The sequence below is a fragment of the Crocodylus siamensis genome, chromosome 1 (assembly GCF_052110815.1).
Source record: "Crocodylus siamensis isolate JL-2025a chromosome 1, ASM5211081v1, whole genome shotgun sequence".
Classification (NCBI taxonomy): Eukaryota; Metazoa; Chordata; order Crocodylia; family Crocodylidae; genus Crocodylus; species Crocodylus siamensis.
In genome coordinates, this window is record NC_143395.1 from 363,297,403 (window position 1) to 363,315,528 (window position 18,126).

Consider the following 18,126-nt stretch of genomic DNA (forward strand, 5'->3'; position numbering starts at 1 on the left):
AAATAATCAGGATTTATTGGGTGAAATGCCTGAACATGTTCTTCTGGGTCACGTATCTTCTGAGGCTGCCAACCAAGATGACAGTGCTACTTTTAATGGTGACAGGAGTTTGGGATGTGGCTTTCTGTTCCTTTGGGTCAGGACTGAAATCACCCACCCTTCATTTCTTCTATCTAGCTATCTGTCATGCATATATGGCCACAATATCCTTGTAAGAAATGTAGAGAAGAGCTATTTGCCTTCATTTTGAAGATGGGAATTGAGGCAAGAAAATTAAAAGACTTACCCAAAGTCACACAGAAAGTGCCATTAACACATGCAATTAATGTGCATGAATAAACTCTGGAGCTAATTGCTCTGGAGTTTTTTTTTTCTCCCAGGCACACTTTGAATGTGAGCCTGGGAGCAAAAAACTCTTATTCATGCACAACACGTGGAGCCTGGTGGAAGCATCCTGGGCTGGCAGGGAACCCAGGGGTCAGCCTGCAAGCCCAGGGCTGCTCCGACGGGGCTCCATGTGCGGGGGGGCTGGCTGAGCCATGAGGTTGCTTCAGCGTGGAGGCTGCTCATGCCTCAGTCAGGAGCTCTATAGCACATGAAGTCCCATAGGAGCAGCTAGCCCAGGGTTGCTCCAACAGGGCTCCATGTGCTGTGCAGCAGCTGGCTGAGGTACGAGGGTGTTTCAGCATGGGGGCTGCCTGCTGTCTAGCCCAGCACTCCCTGTTACAGGCACATAAGCGGACTTAGGCACCTAACTGCAGTTCTAATCCACCTAGCTCAGGTTCCTGGAAAACATTTAATGCAAGTAGTGGATGGATGAGGTCTCCTCCTTACTGCTTTTTTGTGACTTAATCGTAAGGGTCAGATGAGAGTGTACAAGGGCTGAAAGGGATCTTCAGAGCTACTAGTGCCCCAGCTAGCTCTGTCACTGACTACACTTGCATTTAAGCACAATAATTTACCGAACCATTGGAAAGGACTTGTGTCTAATGGGACTCTGACAGCACAGTAAATTAGTCTACACCAACCTAATTGCTACGCACGTGTAGACAGTGACATTTTACTGCACAGTAAAACACACATATAGACATGCCACAAAGTCCAAGCCAGGGCAGGTATTTGAACTCAGGTGTGCCAAATGGAAGTGGAACTTTGGTCCCTACCACTGGGCTACCTTTCATCTCATTTTATTCCTTTACTGTAAAGAACATATTTGTCTTGACTCATCACTGACTCATCACTAACCACTGTTACATCCGGAAGGGATCTATCTGGCTTATCATCATTTCTTCCTTTGAGCATAACCACTATTTGTAGCACGTCTTGTAAGATCAAACTAGTTTCTCGCAGCCAAATCTCTCTCCACTGTCACCATGGCCTTCTCCTTTTTACCTTGTCTTCTTCCCTGCAAAAGAGACCATAGAGGCTATTTTTTCATTTTGATTATATTGTATATATAATGAAATTGATACATAAGCTCCATTTCTACCTGGAAGATTCTGGAATGGATTTCTCTGTGACCTTTATGCTACAGATATGATCAGGCACCTGCTATTCAGACATGTGACTGAGGCATAGGTTTTAAAGTAATTTTAGACTAAACCTCATTTCTAGTGATTGTTGTTCTAGTTAACAGAGAAATGTCATTATCGGTAAGTGAGTTAGTTATTGTAATTGACCTGTAGTGAAAAGTAAACATCAGCCAGACTGGGGTTCAATTTATTTTAAGAGGCACATCTCTGGAACTAATCACAAAAGACTAATGTAGTTGGTATGGGGTTACTTGGAGTTACAAAGTCACCACATTCTTATCTATGGCATAGTTACTCATATATTCTCATCAGATCTTTTGGTTTTTAAAAAAGCCCTTTAGAGGTCAAACTTACAAAGTCAAATTGAGCCCTGATACAAGTGGAAACTCCTCCAGTAAGGCAAATGGAGTTGCAGGTAGCTGGGACGCTGCAAGCCCTGCTGGGAGCAGCCCAGGCTCCAGCAGCTACCCAGAGCCAGGGTAGCTGCTGGCAGCCACAGAGCCCAGGCTGGGGGGCAAGGGGCAGTAGGGCTGGGGGGCAAGGAGCAGTAGGGCTGGAGGGAGGGGGCAGTAGGGTTGGGGGGCAGGGGCTTTGGGTGGGGGGCAAGGGGCACAAGCAGGGCATCCTGCCATGTACCCCTTGCCCTCATTTTGTTTTTCTGCCATGTCAGCACTCGGGCACCTTCCGAGGTAGGCACTGTGGTGTTTTTTGGGATTCCAGCCAAAAAATGTTGCCTCCCCTGGTCTAGAGCATGGCATGGTAACCTTGACTTATTTTATCCATTCAGACAAATAAAAGTAAAGGGTGAAAGGACAGGTCAAAGGTTTAGCAGAGTTCAGCTAGGGCCTGTCTACACTGCATCCCAGCCCACTCGCAAGCATGCCTTGCCTTCCCACACTGCCTCACTCCAGTGAGCTTAAGAGCAGTGACAGGGGAATGCTCTAATCAGCTTCAGCACCATGTTTCTAGGTTTGGTTCATCCAAGGGGGAGTGGTGCTGGGTGTGCTTAAGAGCAGCTGCAGTGGGGACACAGTGCAGACATATCTGTATTATAGTACAAGGATTTGAGGCTATTAGCTTTCCAGAAAGGTAAAAGAAACTAACTTGATATTCTTCGAAGAACAAGCAAATGAAATGGGATCTTAGTGAAATTTACCAAATAGGGCTGGCGGGAAAGGGTGTCAGGAGGTCATCTAGTCTAAGCCACTGCTCAAAATAGGACTCCTCCATGTCTAAACCATCCCAGACATTTATTGTTCTCAGCCAACATTTCTACAAGGCTATGAAAATTGCAATACCATTTTCTTTCTTATGCAAATTATATCTCAGAATGATTCATCTACCCAATAATACTGTTAAAGACAAGAGTAGTGGTAGAGAGAAATTAAACTGATGAAACAAGAATGTTTTCAGATAAGAGCTGGAGTGAGACGGGAGAGTCAATGTGACAGAAAGCTAATGCCACTTAGTAGAAGGAGTCAAGAATTTAAGTTAGTTTAGGCGGGGTGGAGCCTAAAGGAATGCAAGATGATTTGTTTTAAATAGAAGAAATGCAAATACAGAGTAAACTGCCTTGGGGAGAAATACAAGCAGCTAGCAGATCATGTTTGTTAAAAGGAGTTAAAGGACTAGGTGAAGGGCAAAATACTGAAGCAAAACTAACAACTCAAAGGTGACAGATTTGGATCAGTTTTTTAACTTTTTCCCAACTGTAAATATTCCTGTTTGTATGAACAAATTATAATATGATTATTTTTTACATTAACTATAAAAACAGTTAACAGTCCCTTAAAGCAGTTGGGCCAACCTTTTTGCTAGGTGGGCCACGAATGAACCCCTTCCTTTGCCCAATCTATTGTTCTCCTTTCTGTTCCCTGCCCTACCTGCCACTGTGCTGCCTGTCCTCTCCCTGATCTGCCACGTGCCACACACAGAGCCTGCCTGTGTCTCTTGTGTCACGTGTTCAGGTTAGCTACCGCTGCCCTAAAGGATCTGTGCTCAGGAACCCACTGACACCTCCAGGTGTCTCATTCTTGGATGGCTTATTGGCTCAGGTCTTTCAGTTCAACGAGTACAGCTTTGCCAGAGTTACAATGCCTTGCAAAGAATTACAAGCATTTGACTAGATAAAAACCTTGCTGATATTTGCATTACACTGCTTGACAGCATAATTTACAAGGATACTTTGGACTACCTAGGGTTGTTGGGGGAAAAAACAACAAAATCAGGTGGTTGGTTTTTTTTTCCCCTACTGCATTGGAAGAACTTAGAGTTGCTTTGACTACTTCTGTGCCCAAATTTCAGCACTTGTGGATGTGTTATATCTTGAGAATTAACACACATGCTGGATTTTTGATACAGCTTAACAAAATAACAAGCTGTGACTTGGTCTTGTAGTCAGGCTTTTCTTTTATGAAATTGGTTTGGGGTTATATTCTCCCCTGAATTTCCACACATAACTGCTTGTAGCATGAATATGAGTAATGTCTGCATAGTTACAGAAAAACAGATCCCCCCGGAGTTAAAGACTGTCATCAGCAGAGGAGGTCACAGACTACCCTTCAGAAAGTGCCATGAGTTAGAGATACCCCCCACCCCACAACCCAACAGGCATTTGCTTTCCTGCAGACAGCACCAAGGGCATACTGGGCTGCACTGCATCAACCCAACCCTGACTGCGTTCATGGATTGGCAGAAGTTACTTAAGGTGCTCCACTTTGGAGTGCCTTCATCTGATTCTTCATTAAATGAGGGTTCATTTGTCAGATGATTGGCCACTGTAGAGTGATTTTCAGGGGGCCAATCACATGATAAATGTCACTTCTGTCAGGGTCCTGTGTTGTGCCTGCCTTTAAATGTGTGTGCATGGGTCCCAGGGAAGGGAACAAGGGTCATGTGCATTTACATCTGAAGACCTATAGAAAAACTTGAAAATGTGTGTGTGTGCCTTCTTCTATTAGCCCACCTGTAGTACCATACTAGCAAAACTACACTGTTTCTGTTTGGAAAGACAGCCTGTGCAGCACCAGGCAGTGCTTGTGTGGGTTCCACTGCTGCTCTGGTGTAGCACACTTACCTTGGATACATGTCCAAAATAATTACAATGCCAGTATAAGTTTGAGTCTTTTACAACTGAGGCTGCTCCCTTGCTTTGGAACAATTAGCCAGCTAGCCTGCCAAAGACTTCTCAAAACACTTTAAATGGTCTCCCATCAAAGCACTCAGGTGCTGGGGGAAAAAGCCCATTTGACTAGAAGGTTTACAATACAGGCTTTGGCAAAGCAAGAAAGGAGTTTAGTTACAGAGTCCAGGCATTCTCCTGGAAAATGTCCTACCAGTTCGTTCTCTTCAATATCAAGGGAACAGTAACAGAAGTGTCTCTGCTGATCTCTCCTCTAGCCTGGAAGGTAAGAAAGAAGTATTTTAGTCCCCTGGGTAACTGGCAGCCAAACCATTTAGAGAAACTAAAACCAATATGTTAAATTCTGCACTGAAATCAACCGCAAAGGGAACCAGCACAATTCCTAAACACTCAGGTAACAGACTTCTGAGGAGAAACACTTTTGAGCAAACAGCCTGTAGCACATTGTGTAAACTGCATTTTTTTTCTTGGGTCTCAATGACCTGTGCAAAAATCAGGGTGAGATAGAGATGGATAAATATGGCCAGGCTCCACTGGAGGGAAATGATCACATCTGCCTCTTCAAAAGCATTCCCTGAGGCAGAGACAAGAATACAATGCTTGTCAATTCTTTTAAGGCTTCTTCTAATCTACCATCATTGTCTCTCTTATCTAGCTTGAGCCTGGTTAACTTGGTTATCCATGCTCCAAGGTGTCGCAGTCACTGGCTCATGAATTAAGCATGCTCAGCTGAGGTGTAGATAGGTATCACCTGCATATTAAAGATTAATCACCTTATATCTCTTTATCAGTCTGACCAACATATCATAGATTTATAGCTTTAAGAGATGTCAATAAATGTTGAACAAGGTGGGGGGCAAGATGGAACCTTACTGCATCCAACAAGCGAGAGTCCTCAGTTCAGATTTTAAGAAATCACTCGTATTTGCAGCTAAGCAGAGGCTAGCAAAGCAAACAACAAAATATCATATTTCCTCACATACAATGTGTCCCAAAATATAATACATACCTTGTTTTTGAAAGGCAAATGAAATACAAATCATCTTTCCTTGCACTAAGTAACTGAGTAGCACTAGCTAAGGAGCAGTCCCTGTTCATTGTTCTGTGAGTTGTGTGCAGATTTTATTTTAATTTTTGCCTATAACCTGCAGAAACTGCTCTTACCATATTTTACATCTATAGTATGTACTATGATTTACAGTACCTGTTAGAGGGGGGACAGTATGTATTATATATGAAAAAATATGCACAATCAAAGATAGGAAAGGAATCATATAGTGTGATCTATGAATAATAGAAGCAAAGGAGGACACGGGTTAAATATCAACATTTTCCAACACAGAAGTTTTGGGAACCCCTTGCTTAGGTCACATACAGTTAGGTTGAAACATTCTGTGGCTATGTACAGGCATTACACATAAAGCAGTAAAACAGATCAGAAATTGGTCTAAGCCTGCAACAGGACAGAAGTTCAGTGCACGTAGACCAGTTTAAAAATGGCAGAACCTGGTCTAAGATAAGCCTGGAAGAATGTAGTATCAGATTTAATCAGTTTAGGTTAAACTGGTCTATCTGCACCAGATCCCCTTCTGACTCAATTTAGGTTGCTGTCCTCTGGCATCCCAGGATGCTTTGTGGGCCCCACTAGTCTCCTGTCTCTGTCCCCTCCCCCCCCCCATTCACAGGGTGGGCAGGCTAGCCGTGGCCTGTACTTGTCCACTGGGGCTGAGCACTGGGCTGGTTTTCCCCCTGGGCCATCAGAGCCAAGCCATGGATATCAGTGGTGTCTTGGATGCAGCCTCTGTCCCTTTGTCCTGCTCCCCCACCACCCTGCTAACAGGTCAACCTAGATCCAAGCCAGCACAGCAGGGGGTGCCACACAGCAGGGGCTTCCTCCCCTCTCCCCCGCTACTGCCTCCCTGCCAGCTATCAGCAATGAGGGGGGAGTCCCCTGCCATGCAGCGCCTCCCCCCACCCTGCCCAGCTGGACTGACAGGTGCAGGCAGGAGCAGGGCAGGGAAGATCCAGCTGCCTGGGCAGTACCACCAGGTGGGCAGCACTGGAGCACTGTCTGCAAGGAGTGGCTCAGCATCCTTGCAGCCAGGTCCCATTGCTTTGCCCCTGCCCAGCCCCACCCCTGGAGGTATGCGTTTGTGACAGACCCAGCCCTGCATGCCCCCACCCTGCTGTGCTTCCTAGCCATGCCTACCCCTGTCCTGGTGCCTCTGCCAGATCTGGACCCACCACTGGGCCCTACTTGGCATGTCTCAGGGGCATGTGTTGCTGCAACTGGGCTTGGATACCCGCAATGTCCTGCCCTCACCAGCACATGGTGGATCTGCCCAACAGGCCATGTCAGGTTAGGAGAATGGGCAGTTCCAGGCCACTGGTGTCTTGGAGTCACTGGTGTTTTAGATGCATCCCCTGTCCCATCCCACTCTTGTCCCACCCCCCCCAACCCATTGACAGCCACCTTAGACCTCAGCTAGCACATCTGGGTGAGGAGCCATGTGGTAGGGGCCTCTGCTCCTCACCCAAACACCTGGCTGGGCTGGCTAGAAGCCAGCCCCGTCCTTCTGCCAGTGGCCAGCTGTCAGGGAGGTGGGGGAGCAGAGGCATCAAGCTGGAAGGTGTGTGGGAGCACCCCAACCTGCTGGCCTCAGCCACTGTAGGCAGCCTGAACTCCTCCCTAACCACCCACCAGGGGCATACATCTGTTCTGTTTGCTCCTGACCTAACTCTGGTGGCTTAACACAGGAAACTTAGACAGCTTCTGTCTCAAGCTTTCTAAATGTCTGTACGTGGCCTAGACCAGAAAACTATCCTGAATTAGCAAGGAGGTCCAGAAGATAATCTGTATCTTCTTCTCAAGTTTTGATCGTGCTTTCAACTTGAGAGCAATAAAAGTCATTATGGGTTTGGGAGCCAATATCTGCACAGCATATTACAAAGTTTGAGAGTCACCAAGCCTAAAAATGTAACTATTTGTACATACAATCCACATGATCCCCTTGCACTTGTGGTGGTTGCAAGTACAAATACAAATCCTCAAAGCCTTCATTAAAATTTAGGACTGAGATCCCATACCATCTCTTGGCTGTCTAAGTAGCAATGGCTACTTGCTACAGAAATGTTTGTGTATGTTTTGGAGGGTGATCCTGTTCCACCCAGGGAGGTACACAGCTCTTCCACGGGCAGCTTTGCATGCCTCCCACAGGGGCAGATCCAAGGGAGGTGCAGTGGTGAGTCATACCCCCACTTTCATTCCTGCTCCACCTGAAGTTTAAAACCTACTGCCTGACACCGGGAGCAGCATTTCTATTCAGGCAGCAGTGAGAACGGCCCTTGAATCATGGTTCATTCTAATCTACCCAATTTCTTCTAAATTCTTTATTCCACAGGTCTTAACAACCCTCCAGCCTTTTTTAATGGTCTTGATGTTCCACTAATTAAGCTAACTTTTTCTGCAATTCTTCTGTCTTTTAGTTGATCCTCTTAATGTAGTTCCTATTTCACAGCCCTGCAGACTGTTTTTAACTTCAGCTAAAATATTAATTCAGGTGAACATCAACTCAGTTGTGAAAATAACTTTCAGTGAAGCACTGGATGAATTGTCAAGATTCTCAAGAAGGTCAGATTTTTTTTTAATGTAGCTGAACAAGATGTACATTAAATTCTAATGACAACAGAACAGAAGAAACAATATCTATGGATTTTTTTTTGCCTAGTTTGTTATGTTGTAATACATAATACATGATAGAGCAAATGAATGCACATGCCAATGAAGTTATATTTGTTTTTGCTTTGAACTGAACAGTAGAGCCCTCAGACCCTAGTATATTACTAAAGCTTCTGAGTTCTTTTTACCTAGAGAAAATGTTGTGTTACCTGTGATGAGGCACCATAGTATCTGCACCTCCCTTGTCAAAATCCTAGTTCCATCTGTGCTCCCTATTGATGTAGTGGCACTCAACTCTCCCATTGTGGCAATGGAAAGCCTTTTGCACATAAGCACTGAGCAGGGAGCTCTCCTGTCACTCAGAACTTCATATTACGTATCTTCATCATCCCGGAATCCTATTCTTCCCAGAAGAAGACAATGACCCATCCATTGGCCTTTCACCCAGTGCTCTAGTACTTGTCTGGGAAGTGGGGTATTAGGGTCCTAATCTACTTACAGCCTGAGAGGGTTTGAATCCACATCTCCCACTTTCCAGGAAGGTGCTTTATTTACAAGCTTTGAGCCAAGCACAGTTGAGGGCACCCTCCATCCCTCCTCCTGAAGTTAGGCATGGAGAGCAAGCCATACCTGATGCTGGATCCCACTGAGCAGAAAACTTTCCCAAAAAGGATGGGTTGTGCTATGCAAGGCTGGGTGACTCCTTCCTCTTGTGGCTGTGGCACATAAGGCTAAGATGAAGAGGCATTACAGTACAACACTGTTCCAGTGACTTGAGCAGGGTGGAATAGGATTGTACTTAGTAAATGAGATACCTTAAAGCTGTGCAATTATCACTGAGTGCAGAATTTCACTAAACTCCTAAGATGCATGACAATTTGGGGGCATTTATGTCACCTGTAAACAGCCGTGGGCACTGGGAGCAAACACCAGGGCTCCCTCATAGCCAGGTGGTGCCCTCCTTGCTGTCCTTCAGGCCACACAGCACTTCCTCTCATCAGTCAAGGTGGCCAGCTTCAGTAGCAGGGGAGTGGAAGGTATTTTTATGTCTGCTGCTTAGGGCACTCTGCTAGGACAAAGGATATGTGAGTTCAAACCCTTTAGCACTGTTGAGGGCTTAGAATCCAGCCTTCCCATGTCCTCTCTAGGAAAGTGCTCTAATATCAGGCTTTTTACAATGCAAGCTTTTTGCTGTGATGTATGTAGATGACTATCTACTCAGATCAAAACCTGATTAGACAAGTGTGGCGTATGCAGTAAGGGGATACCAGCTTTCGAGCAGACAGATGCATCTTAGCAGAGATTAAAATTCTTCACTAAAATTAATGGAGAGTCTTGTCCTTCCTGCATAACTAAAGATTTATCTCTGGAGGTGTCCAAGTGCTTCCCACAGAATAAGTGGGGTACTGTGTGGTTCAAGAGGGCAAAGCAGAATGTACCTCCAGGGGTAAAGCTCCCTACTGAAAGTACAGGGAAACTGTGAGTCTAGGCAGAATGTCTTTCTGAGTCTGGTTATGCAAGTTAAAACTTTTCTAACAGCTACATGTTAGCTATCCAGTAGGCAAAGGAGAATTTAGCTGTTAGATATCTTAGAGCAGCATACAGCCCATGGTCAAATCCATCCCATGGAGCAACTGGACCCAGCCCAGTGGATGCTTTTACTAGACTGTTTACAAGATTATATTATGTACAATAGAGTGTTATTTTCTGCTTACATAGGAAATCAAAATATGGTCAATTTTGAGGGTGTTTTGAGTAAAAAAGTTCTCATATCATTGTATTCATCTGTAGCTGCATTAAAGGAAATACAAAACCTTCCATTAGTCCAGTAACATAATTACGGTCAGAGTCTGAACAGTGTATGACTAAGTTGCTACACATGTCTTGGAGGGGTGTGAGAAATGGGCTGTATTCAATTCAGATTCGGATTTGGCCCAATTCAGGGACAGTGAGTCAATTAATTGATTCAGATCACTGTCCCAATTTGATCCGGCCGAATCCAAATCTGAAGGTTAAATAGTGATTCAGAGAATCAGTGATTCGGCCATAGACACAGCTTTAAATGTTTTTCTACATACGTTGAAGTACCAGGCACAGCTTGTGAATGCTAACATGCTGGGGCAGATGGAGCATCCTACAGGAGTGTCGTTTCCCCCACCCGTGTGCTCGGCAGCAAACCCAAAAGTACTTCTGGTCCACTTCTGGGTCCACTGGGAACACGTTGGGGGGGCCCCCCACACCCTTCCCCAGCTCAGTGATCAGCCAAAGGGGCTCCCAAGTGCCATCCCAGACCCAAGAGGCACCAGTCACTGAGCCGGAGGAGCATGGGGGAGCCCCCAGCATGCTCCCCAGCAGACCCGGAAGTGGACCGGAAGTGCTTCTGGTGCTCTTCTGAGTCTGCTCCAAGCACGCTGGGGAGCGCCCCATGCTCCTGTGTGACACTCCATGTGCCCCAGCATCTCAGCATTCATGAGCTGCCTGCTACCTTGTGGTATGTAGAAAAAACATTTAAAGCTGTGTCTATGTCTGAATCTTCGAATCTCTCCAAATTGGTTCAGATTCAGATTGGTTTCAATTCAATTTGGAGAGATTAAAGGACCTCCTGACTCGATTCAGATTCAGAGATTCGGCCACCGAATTGGGCTAAATTGCCACTGAATCAAATCAAATCAAATCAGTGACCAAAGCTTTGCACAGCCCTAATGTCTTGCTCTTCTTGACTGAGAAACAAAATAATTTTCAATAGAAGCTATTAAATCAAGTGCCTCTTTCCCATTCATCACTAGTGCTGTACTGTGTTTGATATTCTGTGACAAGTTATTGTGTGGGGATTTCACTGGATGCAGACACTGAAAAGGACTTGTTTACTCTGCCATTCTTGCTTACTCATCCTAGTCATGGCTTTTCCAGGCTCTCTCTTTGTGGACCTTAAAGAACATGCACAACCAGTTTAGACCTCAACCTTTAAGGGCTCTCCCTAATTAAACATATGCTTCTTCCTGAAAAAACAAACAGCTGCCTTTGTAATATCCATTTAATTAAGCCTGGATTCAGTTATTAATTTCTGGTTTCCAGCTTCTTTTCAGATTTTATATTTGTTTGTTTTTTGCTCCATCACATGTTTATCTATATGTTTCTGTGATGTGCTTCTAGGAAAAAAGTTCTAAAGCACACAAGACAAGAGAGGGAAGGAGCTCCTTTCTTTTGCCTAGCAAAGTCAATGGCAAACAGCATAGCAAATGTTATAACAAATAAAAAGAAAAAAAATAAGCACCTCAGAAGCAGGAAGTTTAAGAGGGAATTTTTAGACTCAAATGAGTATGGGACTGGTTGACCAGGGCTAAGTACAGATAGTCAAAAAGCCTGAAGCTGAATTGGTTCAGTTTTTAGAGGTTAGTCTAAGATGCAGAAATTAAATTGAAATAGAAGTGAACAGACATTTACCTTTGATTCAGAAAATGCAGCCACATGCCTGCAGTGGCTCAAGTCAGAAGCCGGGTGGCACTAGAGCACAGCTCTCTGGCACTAGGCAATATGGGTTGTGTGTTCTCTACCTGCTGCCCCTGAGGTCTCTGGGATTTGCAGTCCAAAATCACAACAGCAGGATTCTGCAGGGTTGCTCATCACTTCTTTTTCCTCCTTCTAAGTGCCTCTGGGATTTGTAGTCCACAATTGCAGCCCACAGTAAGTTTGAGTGGGGGAAGGAAAGTTTAACCCCCCTCCCTGGCCCAAGACACCAGCCAGGGTTTGCCTGGGGGGGAAGGGGAGGGGAAGGCAGTCCCCCCCCCCCCCCAGCAGACTGGACTGCACCTAGGGTGGCTATCATAGAGGACATTCCCGTTTTCTGCTACTCTGTCTTCTGTTGATATGAAACCCAATGCCTTTATGTCCTCTATTTTTCTCTTCAAGAAAAAAATAGAGGTCATAAAGGCATTGGGTTTCATATCAACAGAGGACAACTGGGCTGTCCTCTGTGATGGCCGCCCTAGCTGGAACCCCTGGCAGCCAGCCCTCAGTGCTCCAGCTAGGGAGCAGAGCGGCAGGACCAGCCCTGCTCTCTGGAGCAGACGGCACAGCCTAGCCTAGGGCTGCAAAGCATACTGGGATGCTGAGGACTACAATTTAACTTGAACCAGGAAGGTGTCTGGGACAGAAGTTTCATAAACTGGTTTGACCCAAATCAGTTAAGCCTGATACTACATTTAAACAGGTTTATCTTAAACCAGTTTCAGCCATTTTGAAACTGATTAATGTGCACTTAGCTTCTGTTCTGTTACAGATTTAAACCAGTTTCTGATCACTTAAACTGGTTTATATGTAACTTCTGTCCCTAGCCCTACATTACAAGGAGATGAAATGAGCAATCTGCATTAGTTTCACTGTTTGGGACAGGGATGGCCAACCTACAGCATACATGGCACAAGTGACTTGGGCAACCTGTGTGTGTGTGTGTGTGACATAGCAGATCAGGGAAGTGACAGGCAGCACAGCAGCAAATAGGGTTGGAAGCAGAAAGTAGTGCAGCAGACTGGGCAGAGGAAGGGAATCAAAGTGGCATTTGGGGAGGGTGTGAAGTTAATTTGTGCCACACCTACCAAAAAGGTTGGCCCCATTGGTTTAGGAGATTTTGATCCATACCCCTATTTTTTAGGGCAGCAAGATGAGGTACTGAATGACAAAAGACAAGATGCTGGAACAAATAGAATTATTTAACAGTAACAATTCGCAAAGACCTTTAAGTTTTCTGGAAGAGTGTAGAATAAACTGGCTCAGCTATCAAGAAAACATGACATCTCATTACATTTGGACACAATATTATGACAGAAACTTGAAGGGTAGCAAACAGTACACCTAGTTTTTAAAAGGGCATTAGGAATAATCTCAAGAATTACAACCCAATGCATCTTATTTCAGAACCAAGAAAACTGGTTGAACCAACCAACTGGTTCAACTGGTTGAAACAACTTACAGTACATAAATGTGCTATAAGGTGGGGTAAAGAGACACATAGCCCCATAGCTGGTGTAAGGAAAAATCATACCTCTATGATCTATTATAATTTTCTGAAAATGTTGAGAAAATAGCAAATAAATGCTGAATGCTTGGTATATGTGATTTGAACTTTAAAAACCCTTTAATAACATTCCTAATGAGATGCTTTTAAAGACATTTAGTAGTTTGGAGATAAAAAATTAAAAGCTGGCATAGATTAGAAACTGTGTAAAAGACAGAAAACAAAAAATAAAAATTCAGTTCTTAACTTTCCATGTCACTGGGTCTCAATAAGTTTCTATCGTAGAAAGATTCTATGTACAAAAAGAACAGAACAACTTTGGTTCAATGGACAGCACTATGCTGCATGAAACCCAGAGAAGAAAAACAGTCTAATGCAGACTGAAAGGAACATGAAGTAGTCATATGCAGTGCAGGATTCAAAATTGTAATCAGTCAAATTTCAAAGACAAGGTGACATACGTGCTTTCTCTCACGCTGCCCAGTGTTCTTGGGAGGAGTTCCCAATAATCATCCACAAAGCTACCTCATTGTTCTTCAAATCCCTCTTTGACATCCTTGTTTGTCACGATGTCTATAAAAAAAATGACAACAGTTAAGCTGCTGCTTTGCTATGACATTGACTGGTGCTTATCACAGACTAGTGCTGTCTCATTGTTTCCTTGTGCTCTCCCATCTGTTGGTGCATGCTTGCTGTCACTTGTCATATCCTTAGGTGGTAAGCTCTTTTCTGTATTTGTACAGCACCCAGCACAATGGGGTCAGATGCATGAGGCACTGCATAAACTAATATCCAGTACAAATACTAATATTTCATTAAACAGAAGTACCACAAATTCAAATTTGATAGGGGGAAGGGTTTTTTATGCATAGTGCATATTTAGCTTTAGTGGGTTAAAGAAAGAATTAGCTGTTCATATAGTAATGAGAATACACTTTTCATTAGAAATATTATTTTAAAATAAATAAGAAATACACACTTCATGTTTCTGAGGGCAAAACTGTTAACTGAGAGAATTAGAAAGAAGCTTTAACAATGAGCAATCATTTCATAGGTGTCACCTGTGGGTTTCCTTTGAAACAGCTGGTTTTGCTTGCTATTGGGGTGTGATCCAGTACAAGATCTGTGATCCAATTAGTATGGCAGTTCCTATATTCCTGTTATAAGACCTGTCTGACTGCACTCCCTCACTCAGCAGTTACCTTTCATAGTTTATGGTTTCACTAAAGTACAAATCATTTAAGCTGTTTTCTAGCCTTTTTGTATCTATTATTTAACACATGTTTGTGCAGAATTCTGTATTTCACTACAGAAATGCATCTGGAATGATTCAGTAGATTGACAACAATAGCATGAAAACTGTTTCCAAGTTACCACTTCAATTTCATCCTCTGTCTAACATACAAAAAAAAATCCTAACCTATCAGATGGAAGTAAAATTCATTGGCTGAATGACAGAAGTAATCTGTTGTACATCATGAACCCAGATTGAAAATAACATGTGACCCAAAACAGTCCAAGCAGCCCATGCCAGCTGGTTCTATGGGCAGGAGTGAGAATGTTAATAAACACCCAAATGAAAGGAAGTTGTTGGATTGTAATTAACATATGCCATTAGTATCTGTCTCTTTGGCCAGACGCAGCAGACAGGCTGAACCCATACATACAAATGAGTGTCTGCCTGAACTGTACAGAGAAGAAAGAGAGATGATTTCATTGTAAGCGTCTGGTGCTGTCAGCAGCTTTAAATCACAGTGGCACTTACTAACAAAAACAGCAAAGACCATTGTGTTCTAGAACAATAATATGGCTTTTAAAACCTTGTTTTATTTAATAAACACTTGTGCACGCTTGTTTGCCCTCCTTTTGCCACCAAAAATATTCATTTCAAACATTTTTAAAAGTGAAACACTGCCTATTTAGAAAGATTTTAATGTGATTTCCACCCCCAGGATCCTGCACTTACAGCTCCTTCGCAAGACTTTCCAAATCCTTTGCCAGATAGGAAGGTGATGACAGCAGTCTCACAGGCATCATTATCAATGTGTCTCCTCAGACTGTGATTAACTGCTTCTTGAAGACCCAAAATGGGCTGTGCAACTATACAAACCACTACTTGCATGAACTTTTACTGCTTTATTATGGACCCTACGAATGTCTGTGTGCTGCAATGCGTAGGGAGCAAAGCCTGTTAACCACAAATAAATAGGTTTGGGGAAACTGCGCAGAGCAGTAAGGCAGCACCTTGTGCTCAACCCACCTCCACACTTTACTAAGTCTCTACATGTCAAGGAGTACAAATAAAGGGCCATGGGTTAGCAGATGGGAGAGTGGGAAGACGAGAAGAACAACCTTAGCTGGCTAATAGCTATGACAGCTAATATTGCTGAAAGTAGAAATAACTCTGCCACTGCCCTGTGGGCCCCATCAGATAGAGTCAGGGAGTTACTGCCAGCAAGGAAACTGTGTCAGAGGTGTTCCCAGGGTAGAGAAGGATTATAAATAGCATGGAAGTACAGCAGCTTCTGCCTCTAGAGTCTGTGATCTCTTAAAGTTCCCCTTATCCACTGATCTCAGGCTATATGGTTGTCCCACCTACCCTGCATTGCCACCAGTCCACCGGTCCTGAGGATGGGACGTGGGCTGGTCCTGAGCTGAAGCTCTTTTAACGGAAGTTCTCCAAGTGCGTTTTCATGACATGCTATTTGTTTTATGAAATTAACCCACAGTGGCCAATGACTTATTGATACTACAAAGAAGAATTCTAATGGGTCTCCTTTTGGTGAGGAAACTATTCAGCATATATAGGGAAGTTAATCCCAATTTATGAGTGTACTGAAAGCAAACCAAAACTTTCATTAAGGTTCTGGTCCCAAGCTGAGGAGTCAATGGGAATTGTCCATTGTCCCCAAAGGGCTTTGGAAGAAGTCTGAAATCACAGTCTTATGAAAACAAAATGAGGTTTTGATATAAACTTTAGAGTTGGCCACAGAGTCGGTTACTGAAGGTTTGGGAAATCAGGGTTTTCTGGCATTCTCAGCTCACTGGACAGTACCATTACTGTGAATTATACACTGTGCAGCAAGATAAAGCTATAATCTTCTCATTGTAAACTCCTAATGTTAATGGCCTAAGGCCAACTAGCTGTGAATTAAACAAAGTGGAGTGTGACGACTTTAAGCAGTCACCTTTTGGATCAGATACTTTTTAACTTCTCTGTGCAGAACAGGCACTTGGAGCTCACTGAAGCTGAACCAGTAATGATTCTATTCTATTTTGGTTAATTATTATCTTTAGAGTGCTTTCTATTCCTTACTTAAAGCTTTCCTTTCTCTCAGGGGTTGAACGATTGAAATACATAGACAAGAATGTCATCCCATTGGCATGGTCTGAGAACTCCCAGTTAATTGCTAGGGTTCTGTGCTGATTCTAAAGAGCAATGCCAAGAATTGAAGGCAGTCTTATTGTCTCACAAAAAAACTCCATAAATTAGAAAAATAATAATCACTTTAAAAGCCAAGAATATATTCTCTGAAGCTAATTGTGATGATGTTTTTCCTGGTGCTCTTAGTCCTCTTGCCCCTTTTAAAATAGTTGCTCACACAAGTGATTGATTTGACTAATGCCACTACCAAAAAAAAGACTATACCTGGATTTTTAACGTTGTAACTGCTAAATCTTGTAACTGCAGAGGAAAATAGCAAAGTCAGAAGGGTCTGGGCTAGGTTCCAAGGTACTGGATTTATATGATCAGATTCTACATTTTGGTGCATTTTGGCAGTGCATTTTCATATTTCAAATTAAAATAGCTAGAGTGGTATCTGCAGCAGTTTCCCTTTTGGGGAAGATGGGAATTAAAATTTTCTGTGGCCTGGGGATTATTCTACTTCTATTTTCCAGTCTGCCAGGCATAACAGGGATCAGCAACCAACTGATTTACTGAATTCTGGTGGAGGTTTTTCCTCTAATCTTCCTACTTTTAAAATTCCCACAGTCTCCTGTTTGATGGCAATTAAAAATGCTTTTATTAGCTCTGAGACCTATTCTACAGTCCTTACTTCCTGGTGAATCTCTGTAAGCTTTTTCTGTCGTTAATAGAAATATTGTCATAGTAAGCATTGTATAGGAGCTGAAGGATTTGCCCCTGTCACAGTGGCCTGTTATTTTAACAACTAAGATACGTAGGACCAGGCATTTCTCTTCAATCAACAGGCCTCACTGGGAGGTGTTCACTATGAAGGGCAAAGAGAAAGGGTTCCTTGTCCAGTTCTTGAAACTGGGGATTGGAGAAGAGGAGACTTTGAGAATCATAGCTCAAAATGGGTAGAAAAGGGATTATGTTTAATGCTTTGCCCAAAATTAATGTTAAAGAACAAATTGTGTCTTAAAGTGACTTGGTCAGGCCACCAAGTTCTTCCTAACCTGAGGAAACAGATCAGCTACCTTAGCTGTCAGCAACATTATGAACCTACTCTTAAGCAGTGACAATGGTCCTGATTATCTTCCCTTTACACAAGTGAGTTTTGCATTGGTGTAATTTTGCTGATGTCTAAAGGTTTATTCATTTACACCAATGTGAGAATGAGACCAGCATATTCCAACATGCTGATATGCTTCAGTTGTTTTCCTGACATTTCCCACATTTTGTACATCTGCCATAGCCTTCTACCGACAGTGGTTCCATTATGGAACGATAATCAACTCTTTATATTTGCTAAATAAAAAGTTGGGTTTTTATTTAATGTTCTAGTTCAGGCTC

At 43.4% G+C, this 18,126-nt stretch overlaps 1 long non-coding RNA gene across 1 annotated transcript; it reads right to left on the bottom strand.

Annotated features, from left to right (window-relative positions):
• Positions 1-1,028: 1,028 nt before the first annotated feature.
• Positions 1,029-13,941, bottom strand: LOC149874971 (uncharacterized). The gene is made up of 3 exons (XR_016439995.1): positions 13,829-13,941; positions 4,868-4,932; positions 1,029-1,405 (listed from the first exon to the last, which is right to left on the bottom strand). It is a non-coding gene; the product is annotated as an uncharacterized LOC149874971 (long non-coding RNA).
• Between the last annotated feature and the right edge of the window lie 4,185 nt (positions 13,942-18,126).